Source organism: Anopheles funestus, unplaced genomic scaffold, assembly GCF_943734845.2.
Source record: "Anopheles funestus unplaced genomic scaffold, idAnoFuneDA-416_04 scaffold_18_ctg1, whole genome shotgun sequence".
NCBI lineage: Eukaryota > Metazoa > Arthropoda > Insecta > Diptera > Culicidae > Anopheles > Anopheles funestus.
Window position 1 is genome coordinate 279,020 of NW_026045355.1, and position 25,677 is coordinate 304,696.

The window sequence follows — 25,677 nt, forward strand, 5'->3', positions numbered from 1 at the left end:
AGCCAAGACACATTAGCCAAGACACATTAGCCAAGACACATTAGCCAAGACACCTTAGCCAAGACACATTAGCCAAGACACCTTAGCCAAGACACATTAGCGAAGACACCTTAGCCAAGACACCTTAGCCAAGACACATTAGCCAAGACACATTAGCCGAGACACCTTAGCCAAGACACCTTAGCCAAGACACCTTAGCCAAGACACATTAGCCAAGACACATTAGCCAAGACACCTTAGCCGAGACACATTAGCCAAGACACATTAGCCAAGACACATTAGCCAAGACACCTTAGCCAAGACACCTTAGCCAAGACACCTTAGCCAAGACACATTAGCCAAGACACATTAGCCAAGACACCTTAGCCAAGACACCTTAGCCAAGACACCTTAGCCAAGACACATTAGCCAAGACACCTTAGCCAAGACACATTAGCCAAGACACCTTAGCCAAGACACATTAGCCAAGACACATTAGCCAAGACACATTAGATAAGACACCTTAGCCAAGACACATTAGCCAAGACACATTAGCCAAGACACATTAGCCAAGACACATTAGCCAAGACACCTTAGCCAAGACACCTTAGCCAAGACACCTTAGCCAAGACACCTTAGCCAAGACACCTTAGCCAAGACACATTAGCCAAGACACATTAGCCAAGACACCTTAGCCAAGACACCTTAGCCAAGACACATTAGCCAAGACACCTTAGCCAAGACACCTTAGCCAAGACACCTTAGCCAAGACACCTTAGCCAAGACACATTAGCCAAGACACCTTAGCCAAGACACCTTAGCTAAGACACATTAGCCAAGACACCTTAGCCAAGACACATTAGCCAAGACACATTAGCCAAGACACCTTAGCCAAGACACATTAGCCAAGACACATTAGCCAAGACACCTTAGCCAAGACACCTTAGCCAAGACACCTTAGCCAAGACACATTAGCCGAGACACCTTAGCCAAGACACCTTAGCCGAGACACATTAGCCAAGACACATTAGCCAAGACACATTAGCCAAGACACCTTAGCCAAGACACCTTAGCCAAGACACCTTAGCCAAGACACATTAGCCAAGACACATTAGCCAAGACACCTTAGCCAAGACACCTTAGCCAAGACACCTTAGCCAAGACACCTTAGCCAAGACACCTTAGCCAAGACACCTTAGCCAAGACACATTAGCCAAGACACCTTAGCCAAGACACATTAGCCAAGACACATTAGCCAAGACACCTTAGCCAAGACACATTAGCCAAGACACATTAGCCAAGACACATTAGCCAAGACACCTTAGCCAAGACACATTAGCCAAGACACATTAGCCAAGACACCTTAGCCAAGACACATTAGCCAAGACACATTAGCCAAGACACCTTAGCCAAGACACATTAGCCAAGACACATTAGCCAAGACACCTTAGCCAAGACACCTTAGCCAAGACACATTAGCCAAGACACCTTAGCTAAGACACCTTAGCCAAGACACCTTAGCCAAGACACCTTAGCTAAGACACATTAGCCAAGACACCTTAGCCAAGACACATTAGCCAAGACACATTAGCCGAGACACCTTAGCCAAGACACCTTAGCCAAGACACATTAGCCAAGACACATTAGCCGAGACACATTAGCCGAGACACCTTAGCCAAGACACCTTAGCCAAGACACCTTAGCCAAGACACCTTAGCCAAGACACCTTAGCCAAGACACATTAGCCAAGACACCTTAGCCAAGACACATTAGCCAAGACACATTAGAAGAGACACCTTAGCCAAGACACCTTAGCCAAGACACCTTAGCCAAGACACCTTAGCCAAGACACATTAGCCAAGACACATTAGCCGAGACACCTTAGCCGAGACACATTAGCCAAGACACATTAGCCAAGACACATTAGCCAAGACACCTTAGCCAAGACACCTTAGCCAAGACACCTTAGCCAAGACACATTAGCCAAGACACATTAGCCAAGACACCTTAGCCAAGACACATTAGCCAAAACACATTAGCCAAGACACATTAGCCAAGACACCTTAGCCAAGACACCTTAGCCAAGACACATTAGCCAAGACACATTAGCCAAGACACATTAGCCGAGACACCTTAGCCAAGACACCTTAGCCAAGACACATTAGCCAAGACACATTAGCCAAGACACCTTAGCCAAGACACCTTAGCCAAGACACATTAGCCAAGACACATTAGCCGAGACACCTTAGCCAAAACACCTTAGCCAAGACACATTAGCCAAGACACCTTAGCCAAGACAACTTAGCTAAGACACATTAGCCAAGACACATTAGCCGAGACACCTTAGCCAAGACACCTTAGCCAAGACACATTAGCCAAGACACCTTAGCCAAGACAACTTAGCTAAGACACATTAGCCAAGACACATTAGCCAAGACACCTTAGCCAAGACACATTAGCCAAGACACATTAGCCAAGACACCTTAGCCAAGACACATTAGCCAAGACACCTTAGCCAAGACACCTTAGCCAAGACACCTTAGCCAAGACACTTTAGCCAAGACACATTACCCAAGACACCTTAGCCAAGACACATTAGCCAAGACACCTTAGCCAAGACACATTAGCCAAGACACGTTAGCCAAGACACATTAGCCAAGACACCTTAGCCAAGACACCTTAGCCAAGACACATTAGCCAAGACACATTAGCCAAGACACCTTAGCCAAGACACCTTAGCCAAGACACCTTAGCCAAGACACCTTAGCCAAGACACATTAGCCGAGACACATTAGCCAAGACACCTTAGCCAAGACACCTTAGCCAAGACACATTAGCCGAGACACCTTAGCCAAGACACCTTAGCCGAGACACATTAGCCAAGACACATTAGCCAAGACACATTAGCCAAGACACCTTAGCCAAGACACCTTAGCCAAGACACCTTAGCCAAGACACATTAGCCAAGACACATTAGCCAAGACACCTTAGCCAAGACACATTAGCCAAGACACCTTAGCCAAGACACATTAGCGAAGACACCTTAGCCAAGACACCTTAGCCAAGACACATTAGCCAAGACACCTTAGCCAAGACACATAAGCCGAGACACCTTAGCCAAGACACCTTAGCCAAGACACCTTAGCCAAGACACATTAGCCAAGACACCTTAGCCAAGACACATTAGCCAAGACACATTAGCCAAGACACATTAGCCAAGACACATTAGCCAAGACACCTTAGCCAAGACACATTAGCCAAGACACCTTAGCCAAGACACATTAGCCAAGACACCTTAGCCAAGACACCTTAGCCAAGACACATTAGCCAAGACACATGAGCCAAGACACCTTAGCCGAGACACCTTAGCCAAGACACCTTAGCCAAGACACCTTAGCCAAGACACATAAGCCAAGACACATTAGCCAAGACACCTTAGCCGAGACACATTAGCCAAGACACATTAGCCAAGACACATTAGCCAAGACACCTTAGCCAAGACACCTTAGCCAAGACACATTAGCCAAGACACCTTAGCTAAGACACATTAGCGAAGACACCTTAGCCAAGACACCTTAGCCAAGACACATTAGCCAAGACACATTAGCCAAGACACATTAGCCGAGACACATTAGCCAAGACACCTTAGCCAAGACACCTTAGCCAAGACACATTAGCCAAGACACCTTAGCCAAGACACATTAGCCAAGACACCTTAGCCAAGACACATTAGCCAAGACACATTAGCCAAGACACAGTAGCCAAGACACATTAGCCAAGACACATTAGCCAAGACACCTTAGCCAAGACACATTAGCCAAGACACCTTAGCCAAGACACATTAGCGAAGACACCTTAGCCAAGACACCTTAGCCAAGACACATTAGCCAAGACACATTAGCCAAGACACATTAGCCGAGACACATTAGCCAAGACACATAAGCCAAGACACCTTAGCCAAGACACCTTAGCCAAGACACATTAGCCAAGACACATTAGCTAAGACACCTTAGCCAAGACACATTAGCCAAGACACCTTAGCCAAGACACCTTAGCCAAGACACATTAGCCAAGACACATTAGCCAAGACACATTAGCCAAGACACATTAGCCAAGACACATTAGCCGAGACACCTTAGCCAAGACACCTTAGCCAAGACACATTAGCCAAGACACATTAGCCAAGACACCTTAGCCAAGACACATTAGCCAAGACACATTAGCCAAGACACAGTAGCCAAGACACATTAGCCAAGACACATTAGCCAAGACACCTTAGCCAAGACACATTAGCCAAGACACCTTAGCCAAGACACATTAGCGAAGACACCTTAGCCAAGACACCTTAGCCAAGACACTTTAGCCAAGACACATTAGCCAAGACACATTAGCCGAGACACATTAGCCAAGACACCTTAGCCAAGACACCTTAGCCAAGACACATTAGCCAAGACACATTAGCCAAGACACCTTAGCCGAGACACATTAGCCAAGACACCTTAGCCAAGACACATTAGCCAAGACACCTTAGCCAAGACACATTAGCCAAGACACCTTAGCCAAGACACTTTAGCCAAGACACATTAGCCAAGACACATTAGCCAAGACACCTTAGCCAAGACACCTTAGCCAAGACACCTTAGCCAAGACACCTTAGCCAAGACACCTTAGCCAAGACACCTTAGCCAAGACACATTAGACAAGACACATTAGCCAAGACACATTATCCAAGACACATTAGCCAAGACACATTAGCCAAGACACCTTAGCCAAGACACCTTAGCCAAGACACCTTAGCCAAGACACATTAGCCAAGACACCTTAGCCAAGACACATTAGCGAGGACACCTTAGCCAAGACACCTTAGTAAAGACATATTAGCCAAGACACATTAGCCAAGACACATTAGCCAAGACACATTAGCCAAGACACATTAGCGAAGACAACTTAGCCAAGACACATTAGCGAAGACACATTAGCCAAGACACCTTAGCCAAGACACATTAGCCGAGACACATTAGCCAAGACACCTTAGCCGAGACACCTTAGCCAAGACACCTTAGCCAAGACACAGTAGCCAAGACACATTAGCCAAGACACATTAGCCGAGACACATTAGCCAAGACACCTTAGCCAAGACACCTTAGCCAAGACACCTTAGCCAAGACACATTAGCCGAGACACATTAGCCAAGACACCTTAGCCAAGACACCTTAGCCAAGACACATTAGCCAAGACACCTTAGCCAAGACACCTTAGCCAAGACACATTAGCCAAGACACATTAGCCAAGACACCTTAGCCAAGACACCTTAGCCAAGACACCATAGCCAAGACACCTTAGCCAAGACACCTTAGCCAAGACACCTTAGCCAAGACACATTAGCCAAGACACCTTAGCCAAGACACATTAGCCAAGACACATTAGCCAAGACACCTTAGCCAAGACACATTAGCCAAGACACATTAGCCGAGACACCTTAGCCAAGACACATTAGCCAAGACACCTTAGCCAAGACACATTAGCCAAGACACATTAGCCAAGACACCTTAGCCAAGACACCATAAACAAGACACCTTAGCCAAGACACCTTAGCCAAGACACCTTAGCCAAGACACATTAGCCAAGACACCTTAGCCAAGACACATTAGCCAAGACACATTAGCCGAGACACCTTAGCCAAGACACATTAGCCAAGACACCTTAGCCAAGACACATTAGCCAAGACACCTTAGCCAAGACACATTAGCCAAGACACCTTAGCCAAGACACATTAGCCAAGACACCTTAGCCAAGACACATTAGCCAAGACACCTTAGCCAAGACACATTAGCCAAGACACCTTAGCCAAGACACATTAGCCAAGACACATAAGCCAAGACACCTTAGCCGAGACACATTAGCCAAGACACATTAGCCAAGACACATTAGCCAAGACACATTAGCCAAGACACCTTAGCCAAGACACATTAGCCAAAACACCTTAGCCAAGACACATTAGCCAAGACACCTTAGCCAAGACACCTTAGCCAAGACACCTTAGCCAAGACACATTAGCCAAGACACATTAGCCAAGACACCTTAGCCAAGACACCTTAGCCAAGACACATTAGCCAAGACACATTAGCCGAGACACCATAGCCAAGACACCTTAGCCAAGACACCTTAGCCAAGACACATTAGCCAAGACACATTAGCCGAGACACCTTAGCCAAGACACCTTAGCCAAGACACATTAGCCAAGACACCTTAGCCAAGACACCTTAGCCAAGACACATTAGCCAAGACACCTTAGCCAAGACACATTAGCCAAAACACATTAGCCAAGACACATTAGCCAAGACACCTTAGCCAAGACACCTTAGCCAAGACACATTAGCCAAGACACTTTAGCCAAGACACATTAGCCGAAACACCTTAGCCAAGACACCTTAGCCAAGACACATTAGCCAAGACACATTAGCCAAGACACCTTAGCCAAGACACCTTAGCCAAGACACATTAGCCAAGACACATTAGCCGAGACACCTTAGCCAAGACACCTTAGCCAAGACACATTATCCAAGACACCTTAGCCAAAACAACTTAGCTAAGACACATTAGCCAAGACACATTAGCCGAGACACCTTAGCCAAGACACCTTAGCCAAGACACATTAGCCAAGACACCTTAGCCAAGACAACTTAGCTAAGACACATTAGCCAAGACACATTAGCCAAGACACCTTAGCCAAGACACATTAGCCAAGACACATTAGCCAAGACACCTTTGCCAAGACACATTAGCCAAGACACCTTAGCCAAGACACATTAGCCGAGACACATTAGCCAAGACACCTTAGCCAAGACACATTAGCCAAGACACATTAGCCAAGACACATTAGCCAAGACACATTAGCCAAGACACATTAGCCAAGACACATTAGCCAAGACACCTTAGCCAAGACACCTTAGCCAAGACACCTTAGCCAAGACACATTAGCCAAGACACCTTAGCCAAGACACCTTAGCCAAGACACCTTAGCCAAGACACTTTAGCCAAGACACCTTAGCCAAGACACATTAGCCAAGACACATTAGCCAAGACACATTAGCCAAGACACCTTAGCCAAGACACCTTAGCCAAGACACATTAGCCGAGACACCTTAGCCAAGACACCTTAGCCAAGACACCTTAGCCAAGACACCTTAGCCAAGACACATTAGCCAAGACACATTAGCCAAGACACCTTAGCCAAGACACATTAGCCAAGACACATTAGCCAAGACACATTAGCCAAGACACATTAGCCAAGACACATTAGCCAAGACACATTAGCCAAGACACATTAGCCAAGACACATTAGCCAAGACACATTAGCCAAGACACATTAGCCAAGACACATTAGCCAAGACACCTTAGCCAAGACACATTAGCCAAGACACCTTAGCCAAGACACATTAGCCAAGACACATTAGCCAAGACACATTAGCCAAGACACCTTAGCCAAGACACATTAGCCGAGACACCTTAGCCAAGACACATTAGCGAAGACACCTTAGCCAAGACACCTTAGCCAAGACACATTAGCCAAGACACATAAGCCAAGACACCTTAGCCGAGACACATTAGCCAAGACACATTAGCCAAGACACATTAGCCAAGACACATTAGCCGAGACACCTTAGCCAAGACACATTAGCCAAGACACCTTAGCCAAGACACATTAGCCAAGACACCTTAGCCAAGACACCTTAGCCAAGACACCTTAGCCAAGACACATTAGCCAAGACACATTAGCCAAGACACCTTAGCCAAGACACCTTAGCCAAGACACATTAGCCAAGACACATTAGCCGAGGCACCATAGCCAAGACACCTTAGCCAAGACACCTTAGCCAAGACACATTAGCCAAGACACATTAGCCGAGACACATTAGCCAAGACACCTTAGCCAAGACACCTTAGCCAAGACACATTAGCCAAGACACCTTAGCCAAGACACATTAGCCAAGACACATTAGCCAAGACACATTAGCCAAGACACCTTAGCCAAGACACATTAGCCAAGACACATTAGCCAAGACACATTAGCCAAGACACATAAGCCGAGACACCTTAGCCAAGACACCTTAGCCAAGACACCTTAGCCAAGGCACATTAGCCAAGACACCTTAGCCAAGACACCTTAGCTAAGACACCTTAGCCAAGACACATTAGCCAAGACACATTAGCCAAGACACCTTAGCCAAGACACATTAGCCAAGACACATTAGCCAAGACACCTTAGCCAAGACACATTAGCCAAGACACCTTAGCCAAGACACCTTAGCCAAGACACCTTAGCCAAGACACTTTAGCCAAGACACCTTAGCCAAGACACATTAGCCAAGACACATTAGCCAAGACACATTAGCCAAGACACCTTAGCCAAGACACCTTAGCCAAGACACCTTAGCCAAGACACATTAGCCAAGACACATTAGCCAAGACACCTTAGCCAAGACACATTAGCCAAGACACATTAGCCAAGACACCTTAGCCAAGACACCTTAGCCAAGACACCTTAGCCAAGACACCTTAGCCAAGACACCTTAGCCAAGACACTTTAGCCAAGACACCTTAGCCAAGACACATTAGCCAAGACACATTAGCCAAGACACATTAGCCAAGACACCTTAGCCAAGACACCTTAGCTAAGACACATTAGCCAAGACACCTTAGCCAAGACACATTAGCCAAAACACATTAGCCAAGACACATTAGCCAAGACACCTTAGCCAAGACACCTTAGCCAAGACACATTAGCCAAGACACATTAGCCAAGACACATTAGCCGAGACACCTTAGCCAAGACACCTTAGCCAAGACACATTAGCCAAGACACATTAGCCAAGACACCTTAGCCAAGACACCTTAGCCAAGACACATTAGCCAAGACACATTAGCCGAGACACCTTAGCCAATACACCTTAGCCAAGACACATTAGCCAAGACACCTTAGCCAAAACAACTTAGCTAAGACACATTAGCCAAGACACATTAGCCGAGACACCTTAGCCAAGACACCTTAGCCAAGACACATTAGCCAAGACACCTTAGCCAAGACAACTTAGCTAAGACACATTAGCCAAGACACATTAGCCAAGACACCTTAGCCAAGACACATTAGCCAAGACACATTAGCCAAGACACCTTAGCCAAGACACATTAGCCAAGACACCTTAGCCAAGACACATTAGCCGAGACACATTAGCCAAGACACCTTAGCCAAGACACATTAGCCAAGACACATTAGCCAAGACACATTAGCCAAGACACATTAGCCAAGACACATTAGCCAAGACACATTAGCCAAGACACCTTAGCCAAGACACCTTAGCCAAGACACCTTAGCCAAGACACATTAGCCAAGACACCTTAGCCAAGACACCTTAGCCAAGACACCTTAGCCAAGACACTTTAGCCAAGACACCTTAGCCAAGACACATTAGCCAAGACACATTAGCCAAGACACATTAGCCAAGACACCTTAGCCAAGACACCTTAGCCAAGACACATTAGCCGAGACACCTTAGCCAAGACACCTTAGCCAAGACACCTTAGCCAAGACACATTAGCCAAGACACATTAGCCAAGACACATTAGCCAAGACACATTAGCCAAGACACATTAGCCAAGACACATTAGCCAAGACACATTAGCCAAGACACATTAGCCAAGACACATTAGCCAAGACACCTTAGCCAAGACACCTTAGCCAAGACACCTTAGCCAAGACACTTTAGCCAAGACACCTTAGCCAAGACACATTAGCCAAGACACATTAGCCAAGACACATTAGCCAAGACACCTTAGCCAAGACACCTTAGCCAAGACACATTAGCCGAGACACCTTAGCCAAGACACCTTAGCCAAGACACCTTAGCCAAGACACATTAGCCAAGACACATTAGCCAAGACACATTAGCCAAGACACATTAGCCAAGACACATTAGCCAAGACACATTAGCCAAGACACCTTAGCCAAGACACCTTAGCCAAGACACCTTAGCCAAGACACATTAGCCAAGACACCTTAGCCAAGACACCTTAGCCAAGACACATTAGCCAAGACACATTAGCCAAGACACATTAGCCAAGACACATTAGCCAAGACACATTAGCCAAGACACCTTAGCCAAGACACCTTAGCCAAGACACATTAGCCGAGACACCTTAGCCAAGACACCTTAGCCAAGACACCTTAGCCAAGACACCTTAGCCAAGACACATTAGCCAAGACACATTAGCCAAGACACCTTAGCCAAGACACATTAGCCAAGACACATTAGCCAAGACACATTAGCCAAGACACATTAGCCAAGACACATTAGCCAAGACACATTAGCCAAGACACATTAGCCAAGACACATTAGCCAAGACACCTTAGCCAAGACACATTAGCCAAGACACCTTAGCCAAGACACATTAGCCAAGACACCTTAGCCAAGACACATTAGCCAAGACACATTAGCCAAGACACATTAGCCAAGACACCTTAGCCAAGACACATTAGCCAAGACACCTTAGCCAAGACACATTAGCGAAGACACCTTAGCCAAGGCACCTTAGCCAAGACACATTAGCCAAGACACATAAGCCAAGACACCTTAGCCGAGACACATTAGCCAAGACACATTAGCCAAGACACATTAGCCAAGACACATTAGCCAAGACACCTTAGCCAAGACACATTAGCCAAGACACCTTAGCCAAGACACATTAGCCAAGACACCTTAGCCAAGACACCTTAGCCAAGACACCTTAGCCAAGACACATTAGCCAAGACACATTAGCCAAGACACCTTAGCCAAGACACCTTAGCCAAGACACATTAGCCAAGACACATTAGCCGAGACACCATAGCCAAGACACCTTAGCCAAGACACCTTAGCCAAGACACATTAGCCAAGACACATTAGCCGAGACACATTAGCCAAGACACCTTAGCCAAGACACATTAGCCAAGACACATTAGCCAAGACACCTTAGCCAAGACACATTAGCCAAGACACATTAGCCAAGACACATTAGCCAAGACACCTTAGCCAAGACACATTAGCCAAGACACATTAGCCAAGACACATTAGCCAAGACACATAAGCCGAGACACCTTAGCCAAGACACCTTAGCCAAGACACCTTAGCCAAGACACATTAGCCAAGACACCTTAGCCAAGACACCTTAGCTAAGACACATTAGCCAAGACACCTTAGCCAAGACACATTAGCCAAGACACATTAGCCAAGACACCTTAGCCAAGACACATTAGCCAAGACACATTAGCCAAGACACCTTAGCCAAGACACATTAGCCAAGACACCTTAGCCAAGACACCTTAGCCAAGACACCTTAGCCAAGACACTTTAGCCAAGACACCTTAGCCAAGACACATTAGCCAAGACACATTAGCCAAGACACATTAGCCAAGACACCTTAGCCAAGACACCTTAGCCAAGACACATTAGCCGAGACACCTTAGCCAAGACACATTAGCCAAGACACCTTAGCCAAGACACATTAGCCAAGACACATTAGCCAAGACACCTTAGCCAAGACACATTAGCCAAGACACCTTAGCCAAGACACATTAGCCAAGACACATTAGCCAAGACACATTAGCCGAGACACATTAGCCAAGACACCTTAGCCAAGACACCTTAGCCAAGACACATTAGCCAAGACACATTAGCCGAGACACATTAGCCAAGACACCTTAGCCAAGACACCTTAGCCAAGACACATTAGCCAAGACACCTTAGCCAAGACACATTAGCCAAGACACATTAGCCAAGACACATTAGCCAAGACACCTTAGCCAAGACACATTAGCCAAGACACCTTAGCCAAGACACATTAGCCAAGACACATAAGCCGAGACACCTTAGCCAAGACACCTTAGCCAAGACACCTTAGCCAAGACACATTAGCCAAGACACCTTAGCCAAGACACCTTAGCTAAGACACATTAGCCAAGACACCTTAGCCAAGACACATTAGCCAAGACACATTAGCCAAGACACCTTAGCCAAGACACATTAGCCAAGACACATTAGCCAAGACACCTTAGCCAAGACACATTAGCCAAGACACCTTAGCCAAGACACCTTAGCCAAGACACCTTAGCCAAGACACTTTAGCCAAGACACCTTAGCCAAGACACCTTAGCCAAGACACATTAGCCAAGACACATTAGCCAAGACACCTTAGCCAAGACACCTTAGCCAAGACACATTAGCCGAGACACCTTAGCCAAGACACATTAGCCAAGACACCTTAGCCAAGACACCTTAGCCAAGACACTTTAGCCAAGACACCTTAGCCAAGACACATTAGCCAAGACACATTAGCCGAGACACCTTAGCCAAGACACCTTAGCCAAGACACCCTAGCCAAGACACCTTAGCCAAGACACATTAGCCGAGACACATTAGCCAAGACACCTTAGCCAAGACACCTTAGCCAAGACACATTAGCCAAGACACATTAGCCAAGACACCTTAGCCGAGACACATTAGCCAAGACACATTAGCCAAGACACATTAGCCAAGACACATTAGCCAAGACACCTTAGCCAAGACACCTTAGCCAAGACACCTTAGCCAAGACACATTAGCCAAGACACCTTAGCCAAGACACCTTAGCCAAGACACCTTAGCCAAGACACATTAGCCAAGACACATTAGCCAAGACACCTTAGCCAAGACACCTTAGCCAAGACACATTAGCCAAGACACATTAGCCGAGACACCATAGCCAAGACACCTTAGCCAAGACACCTTAGCCAAGACACATTAGCCAAGACACATTAGCCGAGACACATTAGCCAAGACACCTTAGCCAAGACACCTTAGCCAAGACACATTAGCCAAGACACCTTAGCCAAGACACATTAGCCAAGACACATTAGCCAAGACACATTAGCCAAGACACCTTAGCCAAGACACATTAGCCAAGACACCTTAGCCAAGACACATTAGCCAAGACACATAAGCCGAGACACCTTAGCCAAGACACCTTAGCCAAGACACCTTAGCCAAGGCACATTAGCCAAGACACCTTAGCCAAGACACCTTAGCTAAGACACATTAGCCAAGACACCTTAGCCAAGACACATTAGCCAAGACACATTAGCCAAGACACCTTAGCCAAGACACATTAGCCAAGACACATTAGCCAAGACACATTAGCCAAGACACATTAGCCAAGACACCTTAGCCAAGACACCTTAGCCAAGACACCTTAGCCAAGACACTTTAGCCAAGACACCTTAGCCAAGACACATTAGCCAAGACACATTAGCCAAGACACATTAGCCAAGACACCTTAGCCAAGACACCTTAGCCAAGACACATTAGCCAAGACACCTTAGCCAAGACACCTTAGCCAAGGCACATTAGCCAAGACACCTTAGCTAAGACACATTAGCCAAGACACATTAGCCAAGACACATTAGCCAAGACACATTAGCCAAGACACCTTAGCCAAGACACCTTAGCCAAGACACATTAGCCAAGACACATTAGCCAAGACACCTTAGCCAAGACACATTAGCCAAGACACATTAGCCGAGACACCTTAGCCAAGACACCTTAGCCAAGACACCCTAGCCAAGACACCTTAGCCAAGACACATTAGCCGAGACACATTAGCCAAGACACCTTAGCCAAGACACCTTAGCCAAGACACATTAGCCAAGACACCTTAGCCAAGACACATTAGCCAAGACACATTAGCCAAGACACCTTAGCCAGGACACATTAGCCAAGACACATTAGCCAAGACACATTAGCCAAGACACCTTAGCCAAGACACATTAGCCAAGACACATTAGCCAAGACACATTAGCCAAGACACCTTAGCCAAGACACATTAGCCAAGACACATTAGCCAAGACACCTTAGCCAAGACACATTAGCCAAGACACATTAGCCAAGACACCTTAGCCAAGACACATTAGCCAAGACACATTAGCCGAGACACCTTAGCCAAGACACCTTAGCCAAGACACATTAGCCAAGACACCTTAGCCAAGACACCTTAGCCAAGACACCTTAGCCAAGACACATTAGCCAAGACACCTTAGCCAAGACACATTAGCCAAGACACCTTAGCCAAGACACCTTAGCCAAGACACCTTAGCCAAGACACCTTAGCCAAGACACCTTAGCCAAGACACCTTAGCCAAGACACCTTAGCTAAGACACATTAGCCAAGACACCTTAGCCAAGACACATTAGCCAAGACACCTTAGCCAAGACACCTTAGCCAAGACACCTTAGCCAAGACACCTTAGCCAAGACACATTAGCCAAGACACATTGGCCAAGACACATTAGCCGAGACACCTTAGCCAAGACACCTTAGCCAAGACACCTTAGCCAAGACACATTAGCCAAGACACCTTAGCCAAGACACATTAGCCAAGACACATTAGCCAAGACACATTAGCCAAGACACATTAGCCAAGACACATTAGCCAAGACACATTAGCCAAGACACATTAGCCAAGACACATTAGCCAAGACACCTTAGCCAAGACACATTAGCCAAGACACCTTAGCCAAGACACATTAGCCAAGACACCTTAGCCAAGACACATTAGCCAAGACACATTAGCCAAGACACATTAGCCAAGACACCTTAGCCAAGACACATTAGCCAAGACACATTAGCGAAGACACCTTAGCCAAGACACCTTAGCCAAGACACATTAGCCAAGACACATTAGCCGAGACACCTTAGCCAAGACACCTTAGCCAAGACACCTTAGCCAAGACACATTAGCCAAGACACATTAGCCAAGACACCTTAGCCGAGACACATTAGCCAAGACACCTTAGCCGAGACACCTTAGCCAAGACACCTTAGCCAAGACACCTTAGCCAAGACACCTTAGCCAAGACACATTAGCCAAGACACCTTAGCCAAGACACTTTAGCCAAGACACATTAGCCAAGACACATTAGCCAAGACACCTTAGCCAAGACACCTTAGCCAAGACACATTAGCCAAGACACCTTAGCCAAGACACCTTAGCCAAGACACATTAGCCAAGACACATTAGCCAAGACACATTAGCCAAGACACCTTAGCCAAGACACCTTAGCCAAGACACATTAGCCAAGACACATTAGCCGAGACACCATAGCCAAGACACCTTAGAAAAGACACCTTAGCCTAGACACATTAGCCAAGACACATTCGCCGAGACACATTAGCCAAGACACCTTAGCCAAGACACCTTAGCCAAGACACATTAGCCAAGACACCTTAGCCAAGACACATTAGCCAAGACACATTAGCCAAGACACATTAGCCAAGACACATTAGCCAAGACACCTTAGCCAAGACACATTAGCCAAGACACCTTAGCCAAGACACATTAGCCAAGACACATAAGCCGAGACACCTTAGCCAAGACACCTTAGCCAAGACACATTAGCCAAGACACCTTAGCCAAGACACATTAGCCAAGACACCTTAGCCAAGACACTTTAGCCAAGACACATTAGCCAAGACACATTAGTCAAGACACATTAGCCAAGACACCTTAGCCAAGACACATTAGCCGAGACACATTAGCCAAGACACCTTAGCCAAGACACCTTAGCCAAGACACATTAGCCAAGACACCTTAGCCAAGACACATTAGCCAAGACACATTAGCCAAGACACCTTAGCCAGGACACATTAGCCAAGACACATTAGCCAAGACACATTAGCCAAGACACATTAGCCAAGACACCTTAGCCAAGACACATTAGCCAAGACACATTAGCCAAGACACATTAGCCAAGACACATTAGCCAAGACACATTAGCCAAGACACCTTAGCCAAGACACATTAGCCAAGACACCTTAGCCAAGACACATTAGCGAAGACACCTTAGCCAAGACACCTTAGCCAAGACACATTAGCCAAGACACATTAGCCGAGACACCTTAGCCAAGACACCTTAGCCAAGACACCTTAGCCAAGACACATTAGCCAAGACACATTAGCCAAGACACCTTAGCCGAGACACATTAGCCAAGACACATTAGCCAAGACACATTAGCCAAGACACCTTAGCCAAGACACCTTAGCCAAGACACCTTAGCCAAGACACATTAGCCAAGACACATTAGCCAAGACACCTTAGCCAAGACACCTTAGCCAAGACACCTTAGCCAAGACACATTAGCCAAGACACCTTAGCCAAGACACATTAGCCAAGACACCTTAGCCAAGACACATTAGCCAAGACACATTAGCCAAGACACATTAGATAAGACACCTTAGCCAAGACACATTAGCCAAGACACATTAGCCAAGACACATTAGCCAAGACACATTAGCCAAGACACCTTAGCCAAGACACCTTAGCCAAGACACCTTAGCCAAGACACCTTAGCCAAGACACCTTAGCCAAGACACATTAGCCAAGACACATTAGCCAAGACACCTTAGCCAAGACACCTTAGCCAAGACACATTAGCCAAGACACCTTAGCCAAGACACCTTAGCCAAGACACCTTAGCCAAGACACCTTAGCCAAGACACATTAGCCAAGACACCTTAGCCAAGACACCTTAGCTAAGACACATTAGCCAAGACACCTTAGCCAAGACACATTAGCCAAGACACATTAGCCAAGACACCTTAGCCAAGACACATTAGCCAAGACACATTAGCCAAGACACCTTAGCCAAGACACCTTAGCCAAGACACCTTAGCCAAGACACATTAGCCGAGACACCTTAGCCAAGACACCTTAGCCGAGACACATTAGCCAAGACACATTAGCCAAGACACCTTAGCCAAGACACCTTAGCCAAGACACCTTAGCCAAGACACATTAGCCAAGACACATTAGCCAAGACACCTTAGCCAAGACACCTTAGCCAAGACACCTTAGCCAAGACACCTTAGCCAAGACACCTTAGCCAAGACACCTTAGCCAAGACACATTAGCCAAGACACCTTAGCCAAGACACATTAGCCAAGACACATTAGCCAAGACACCTTAGCCAAGACACATTAGCCAAGACACATTAGCCAAGACACATTAGCCAAGACACCTTAGCCAAGACACATTAGCCAAGACACATTAGCCAAGACACCTTAGCCAAGACACATTAGCCAAGACACATTAGCCAAGACACCTTAGCCAAGACACATTAGCCAAGACACATTAGCCAAGACACCTTAGCCAAGACACCTTAGCCAAGACACATTAGCCAAGACACCTTAGCTAAGACACCTTAGCCAAGACACCTTAGCCAAGACACCTTAGCTAAGACACATTAGCCAAGACACCTTAGCCAAGACACATTAGCCAAGACACATTAGCCGAGACACCTTAGCCAAGACACCTTAGCCAAGACACATTAGCCAAGACACATTAGCCGAGACACATTAGCCGAGACACCTTAGCCAAGACACCTTAGCCAAGACACCTTAGCCAAGACACCTTAGCCAAGACACCTTAGCCAAGACACATTAGCCAAGACACCTTAGCCAAGACACCTTAGCCAAGACACATTAGAAGAGACACCTTAGCCAAGACACCTTAGCCAAGACACCTTAGCCAAGACACCTTAGCCAAGACACATTAGCCAAGACACATTAGCCGAGACACCTTAGCCGAGACACATTAGCCAAGACACATTAGCCAAGACACATTAGCCAAGACACCTTAGCCAAGACACCTTAGCCAAGACACCTTAGCCAAGACACATTAGCCAAGACACATTAGCCAAGACACCTTAGCCAAGACACATTAGCCAAGACACATTAGCCAAGACACATTAGCCAAGACACCTTAGCCAAGACACATTAGCCAAGACACATTAGCCAAGACACATTAGCCAAGACACATTAGCCGAGACACCTTAGCTAAGACACCTTAGCCAAGACACATTAGCCAAGACACATTAGCCAAGACACCTTAGCCAAGACACCTTAGCCAAGACACATTAGCCAAGACACATTAGCCGAGACACCTTAGCCAAGACACCTTAGCCAAGACACATTAGCCAAGACACCTTAGCCAAGACAACTTAGCTAAGACACATTAGCCAAGACACATTAGCCGAGACACCTTAGCCAAGACACCTTAGCCAAGACACATTAGCCAAGACACCTTAGCCAAGACAACTTAGCTAAGACACATTAGCCAAGACACATTAGCCAAGACACCTTAGCCAAGACACATTAGCCAAGACACATTAGCCAAGACACCTTAGCCAAGACACATTAGCCAAGACACCTTAGCCAAGACACCTTAGCCAAGACACCTTAGCCAAGACACTTTAGCCAAGACACATTAGCCAAGACACCTTAGCCAAGACACATTAGCCAAGACACCTTAGCCAAGACACATTAGCCAAGACACATTAGCCAAGACACATTAGCCAAGACACCTTAGCCAAGACACCTTAGCCAAGACACATTAGCCAAGACACATTAGCCAAGACACCTTAGCCAAGACACCTTAGCCAAGACACCTTAGCCAAGACACCTTAGCCAAGACACATTAGCCGAGACACATTAGCCAAGACACCTTAGCCAAGACACCTTAGCCAAGACACATTAGCCGAGACACCTTAGCCAAGACACCTTAGCCGAGACACATTAGCCAAGACACATTAGCCAAGACACATTAGCCAAGACACCTTAGCCAAGACACCTTAGCCAAGACACCTTAGCCAAGACACATTACCCAAGACACATTAGCCAAGACACCTTAGCCAAGACACATTAGCCAAGACACCTTAGCCAAGACACATTAGCGAAGACACCTTAGCCAAGACACCTTAGCCAAGACACATTAGCCAAGACACCTTAGCCAAGACACATAAGCCGAGACACCTTAGCCAAGACACCTTAGCCAAGACACCTTAGCCAAGACACATTAGCCAAGACACCCTAGCCAAGACACATTAGCCAAGACACATTAGCCAAGACACATTAGCCAAGACACCTTAGCCAAGACACATTAGCCAAGACACCTTAGCCAAGACACATTAGCCAAGACACCTTAGCCGAGACACCTTAGCCAAGACACCTTAGCCAAGACACCTTAGCCAAGACACATAAGCCAAGACACATTAGCCAAGACACCTTAGCCGAGACACATTAGCCAAGACACATTAGCCAAGACACATTAGCCAAGACACCTTAGCCAAGACACCTTAGCCAAGACACATTAGCCAAGACACCTTAGCCAAGACACATTAGCGAAGACACCTTAGCCAAGACACCTTAGCCAAGACACATTAGCCAAGACACATTAGCCAAGACACATTAGCCGAGACACATTAGCCAAGACACCTTAGCCAAGACACCTTAGCCAAGACACATTAGCCAAGACACCTTAGCCAAGACACATTAGCCAAGACACCTTAGCCAAGACACATTAGCCAAGACACATTAGCCAAGACACAGTAGCCAAGACACATTAGCCAAGACACATTAGCCAAGACACCTTAGCCAAGACACATTAGCCAAGACACCTTAGCCAAGACACATTAGCCAAGACACCTTAGCCAAGACACCTTAGCCAAGACACATTAGCCAAGACACATTAGCCAAGACACATTAGCCGAGACACATTAGCCAAGACACATAAGCCAAGACACCTTAGCCAAGACACCTTAGCCAAGACACATTAGCCAAGACACATTAGCCAAGACACCTTAGCCAAGACACATTAGCCAAGACACATTAGCCAAGACACCTTAGCCAAGACACATTAGCCAAGACACATTAGCCAAGACACATTAGCCAAGACACATTAGCCAAGACACATTAGCCAAGACACCTTAGCCAAGACACCTTAGCCAAGACACATTAGCCAAGACACATTAGCCAAGACACCTTAGCCAAGACACATTAGCCAAGACACATTAGCCAAGACACAGTAGCCAAGACACATTAGCCAAGACACATTAGCCAAGACACCTTAGCCAAGACACATTAGCCAAGACACCTTAGCCAAGACACATTAGCGAAGACACCTTAGCCAAGACACCTTAGCCAAGACACTTTAGCCAAGACACATTAGCCAAGACACATTAGCCGAGACACATTAGCCAAGACACCTTAGCCAAGACACCTTAGCCAAGACACATTAGCCAAGACACATTAGCCAAGACACCTTAGCCGAGACACATTAGCCAAGAAACCTTAGCCAAGACACATTAGCCAAGACACCTTAGCCAAGACACATTAGCCAAGACACCTTAGCCAAGACACTTTAGCCAAGACACATTAGCCAAGACACCTTAGCCAAGACACCTTAGCCAAGACACCTTAGCCAAGACACCTTAGCCAAGACACCTTAGCCAAGACACCTTAGCCAAGACACCTTAGCCAAGACACATTAGACAAGACACATTAGCCAAGACACATTATCCAAGACACATTAGCCAAGACACATTAGCCAAGACACCTTAGCCAAGACACCTTAGCCAAGACACCTTAGCCAAGACACATTAGCCAAGACACCTTAGCCAAGACACATTAGCGAGGACACCTTAGCCAAGACACCTTAGTAAAGACATATTAGCCAAGACACATTAGCCAAGACACATTAGCCAAGACACATTAGCCAAGACACATTAGCGAAGACAACTTAGCCAAGACACATTAGCGAAGACACATTAGCCAAGACACCTTAGCCAAGACACATTAGCCGAGACACATTAGCCAAGACACCTTAGCCGAGACACCTTAGCCAAGACACCTTAGCCAAGACACAGTAGCCAAGACACATTAGCCAAGACACATTAGCCGAGACACATTAGCCAAGACACCTTAGCCAAGACACCTTAGCCAAGACACCTTAGCCAAGACACATTAGCCGAGACACATTAGCCAAGACACCTTAGCCAAGACACCTTAGCCAAGACACATTAGCCAAGACACCTTAGCCAAGACACCTTAGCCAAGACACATTAGCCAAGACACATTAGCCAAGACACCTTAGCCAAGACACCTTAGCCAAGACACCATAGCCAAGACACCTTAGCCAAGACACCTTAGCCAATACACCTTAGCCAAGACACATTAGCCAAGACACCTTAGCCAAGACACATTAGCCAAGACACATTAGCCAAGACACCTTAGCCAAGACACATTAGCCAAGACACATTAGCCGAGACACCTTAGCCAAGACACATTAGCCAAGACACCTTAGCCAAGACACATTAGCCAAGACACATTAGCCAAGACACCTTAGCCAAGACACCATAAACAAGACACCTTAGCCAAGACACCTTAGCCAAGACACCTTAGCCAAGACACATTAGCCAAGACACCTTAGCCAAGACACATTAGCCAAGACACCTTAGCCAAGACACCTTAGCCAAGACACATTAGCCAAGACACCTTAGCCAAGACACATTAGCCAAGACACATTAGCCAAGACACCTTAGCCAAGACACATTAGCCAAGACACATTAGCCAAGACACATTAGCCAAGACACCTTAGCCAAGACACATTAGCCAAGACACCTTAGCCAAGACACATTAGCCAAGACACCTTAGCCAAGACACATTAGCGAAGACACCTTAGCCAAGACACCATAGCCAAGACACCTTAGCCAAGACACCTTAGCCAAGACACCTTAGCCAAGACACATTAGCCAAGACACCTTAGCCAAGACACATTAGCCAAGACACATTAGCCAAGACACATTAGCCAAGACACATAAGCCAAGACACCTTAGCCAAGACACATTAGCCAAGACACATTAGCCGAGACACCTTAGCCAAGACACATTAGCCAAGACACCTTAGCCAAGACACATTAGCCAAGACACATTAGCCAAGACACATTAGCCAAGACACCTTAGCCAAGACACATTAGCCAAGACACCTTAGCCAAGACACTTTAGCCAAGACACATTAGCCAAGACACCTTAGCCAAGACACATTAGCCAAGACACATTAGCCAAGACACCTTAGCCAAAACACATTAGCCAAGACACATTAGCCAAGACACATTAGCCGAGACACCTTAGCCAAGACACCTTAGCCAAGACACCTTAGCCAAGACACATTAGCCAAGACACATTAGCCAAGACACATTAGCCAAGACACCTTAGCCGAGACACCTTAGCCAAGACACATTAGCCAAGACACCTTAGCCAAGACACATTAGCCAAGACACATTAGCCAAGACACATTAGCCGAGACACCTTAGCCAAGACACCTTAGCCAAGACACATTAGCCAAGACACATTAGCCAAGACACCTTAGCCAAGACACATTAGCCAAGACACATTAGCCAAGACACATTAGCCAAGACACATTAGCCAAGACACATTAGCGAAGACACATTAGCCAAGACACATTAGCCAAGACACCTTAGCCAAGACACATTAGCCAAGACACCTTAGCCAAGACACATTAGCCAAGACACATTAGCCAAGACACATTAGCCAAGACACCTTAGCCAAGACACCTTAGCCAAAACACATTAGCCAAGACACATTAGCCAAGACACATTAGCCGAGACACCTTAGCCAAGACACCTTAGCCAAGACACCTTAGCCAAGACACATTAGCCAAGACACATTAGCCAAGACACCTTAGCCGAGACACCTTAGCCAAGACACATTAGCCAAGACACCTTAGCCAAGACACATTAGCCAAGACACATTAGCCAAGACACATTAGCCAAGACACCTTAGCCAAGACACATTAGCCAAGACACCTTAGCCAAGACACATTAGCCAAGACACCTTAGCCAAGACACATTAGCCAAGACACATTAGCCAAGACACATTAGCCAAGACACCTTAGCCAAGACACCTTAGCCAAGACACATTAGCCAAGACACATTAGCCAAGACACATAAGCCAAGACACATTAGCCAAGACACATAAGCCAAGACACCTTAGCCAAGACACATTAGCCAAGACACCTTAGCCAAGACACATTAGCGAAGACACCTTAGCCAAGACACCTTAGCCAAGACACATTAGCCAAGACACATTAGCCAAGACACATTAGCCGAGACACATTAGCCAAGACACATTAGCCGAGACACCTTAGCCAAGACACCTTAGCCAAGACACCTTAGCCAAGACACATTAGCCAAGACACATTAGCCAAGACACCTTAGCCGAGACACATTAGCCAAGACACCTTAGCCAAGACACCTTAGCCAAGACACCTTAGCCAAGACACCTTAGCCAAGACACATTAGCCAAGACACCTTAGCCAAGACACATTAGCCAAGACACATTAGCCAAGACACATTAGCCAAGACACCTTAGCCAAGACACCTTAGCCTAGACACATTAGCCAAGACACATTAGCGAAGACACCTTAGCCAAGACACCTTAGCCAAGACACATTAGCCAAGACACATTAGCCAAGACACCTTAGCCAAGACACCTTAGCCAAGACACATTAGCCAAGACACCTTAGCCAAGACACCTTAGCCAAGACACCTTAGCCAAGACACATTAGCCAAGACACATTAGCCAAGACACCTTAGCCAAGACACCTTTGCCAAGACACATTAGCCAAGACACATTAGCAAAGACACCTTAGCCAAGACACCTTAGCCAAGACACATTAGCCAAGACACCTTAGCGAAGACACCTTAGCCAAGACACATTAGCCAAGACACATTCGCCAAGACACATTAGCCAAGACACCTTAGCCAAGACACATTAGCCAAGACACATTAGCCAAGACACATTAGCCAAGACACATTAGCCAAGACACCTTAGCCAAGACACATTAGCCAAGACACCTTAGCCAAGACACATTAGCGAAGACACCTTAGCCAAGACACCTTAGCCAAGACACATTAGCCAAGACACATTAGCCAAGACACATTAGCCGAGACACCTTAGCCAAGACACCTTAGCCAAGACACCTTAGCCAAGACACATTAGCCAAGACACATTAGCCAAGACACCTTAGCCGAGACACATTAGCCAAGACACATTAGCCAAGACACATTAGCCAAGACACCTTAGCCAAGACACCTTAGCCAAGACACCTTAGCCAAGACACATTAGCCAAGACACCTTAGCCAAGACACCTTAGCCAAGACACATTAGCCAAGACACCTTAGCCAAGACACCTTAGCCAAGACACATTAGCCAAGACACCTTAGCCAAGACACATTAGCCAAGACACCTTAGCCAAGACACCTTAGCCAAGACACCTTAGCCAAGACACATTAGCCAAGACACATTAGCCAAGACACATTAGCCAAGACACCTTATTAAAGACACATTAGCCAAGACACCTTAGCCAAGACACCTTAGCCAAGACACCTTAGCCAAGACACATTAGCCAAGACACATTAGCCAAGACACATTAGCCAAGACACATTAGCCAAGACACATTAGCCAAGACACCTTAGCCAAGACACATTATCCAAGACACCTTAGCCAAGACACATTAGCCAAGACACCTTAGCCAAGACACCTTAGCCAAGACACCTTAGCCAAGACACTTTAGCCAAGACACATTAGCCAAGACACCTTAGCCAAGACACATTAGCCAAGACACCTTAGCCAAGACACATTAGCCAAGACACATTAGCCAAGACACATTAGCCAAGACACATTAGCCAAGACACATTAGCCAAGACACCTTAGCCATGACACATTAGCGAAGACACCTTAGCCAAGACACCTTAGCCAAGACACATTAGCCAAGACACCTTAGCCAAGACACATTAGCCGAGACACATTAGCCAAGACACATTAGCCGAGACACCTTAGCCAAGACACCTTAGCCAAGACACCTTAGCCAAGACACATTAGCCAAGACACATTAGCCAAGACACCTTAGCCGAGACACATTAGCCAAGACACATTAGCCAAGACACATTAGCCAAGACACCTTAGCCACGACACCTTAGCCAAGACAGCTTAGCTAAGACACATTAGCCAAGACACCTTAGCCAAGACACATTAGCCAAGACACATTAGCCAAGACACATTAGCCAAGACACATTAGCCAAGACACATTAGCCAAGACACCTTAGCCAAGACACCTTAGCCAAGACACCTTAGCCAAGACACATTAGCGAAGACACCTTAGCCAAGACACCTTAGCCAAGACACATTAGCCAAGACACATTAGCCAAGACACATTAGCCAAGACACCTTAGCCAAGACACATTAGCCAAGACACCTTAGCCAAGACACCTTAGCCTAGACACATTAGCCAAGACACCTTAGCCAAGACACCTTAGCCAAGACACCTTAGCCAAGACACATTAGCCGTGACACATTAGCCAAGACACCTTAGCCAAGACACATTAGCCAAGACACATTAGCCAAGACACCTTAGCCAAGACACATTAGCCAAGACACCTTAGCCAAGACACATTAGCCAAGACACATTAGCCAAGACACATTAGCCAAGACACCTTAGCCAAGACACATTAGCCAAGACACATTAGCCAAGACACATTAGCCAAGACACATTAGCCAAGACACATTAGCCAAGACACCTTAGACAAGACACCTTAGCCAAGACACATTAGCCAAGACACATTAGCCAAGACACATTAGCCAAGGCACATTAGCCAAGACACATAAGCCAAGACACCTTAGCCAAGACACATTAGCCAAGACACCTTAGCCAAGACACATTAGCGAAGACACCTTAGCCAAGACACCTTAGCCAAGACACATTAGCCAAGACACATTA

The 25,677-nt window shown here is 46.5% G+C and overlaps 1 long non-coding RNA gene across 1 annotated transcript in view; it reads right to left on the bottom strand.

Moving 5' to 3' along the window:
* The window catches only part of LOC125774522 (uncharacterized), a 102,656-nt gene that overhangs the window by 32,292 nt on the left and 44,687 nt on the right, over positions 1–25,677 (bottom strand). The window contains exons 3-4 of the long non-coding RNA XR_007421004.1: positions 15,496–15,593; positions 14,292–14,851 (exon numbers count right to left, since the gene is read on the bottom strand). This is a non-coding gene — a long non-coding RNA (uncharacterized LOC125774522). The remainder of the gene's footprint in view (positions 1–14,291; positions 14,852–15,495; positions 15,594–25,677) is intronic.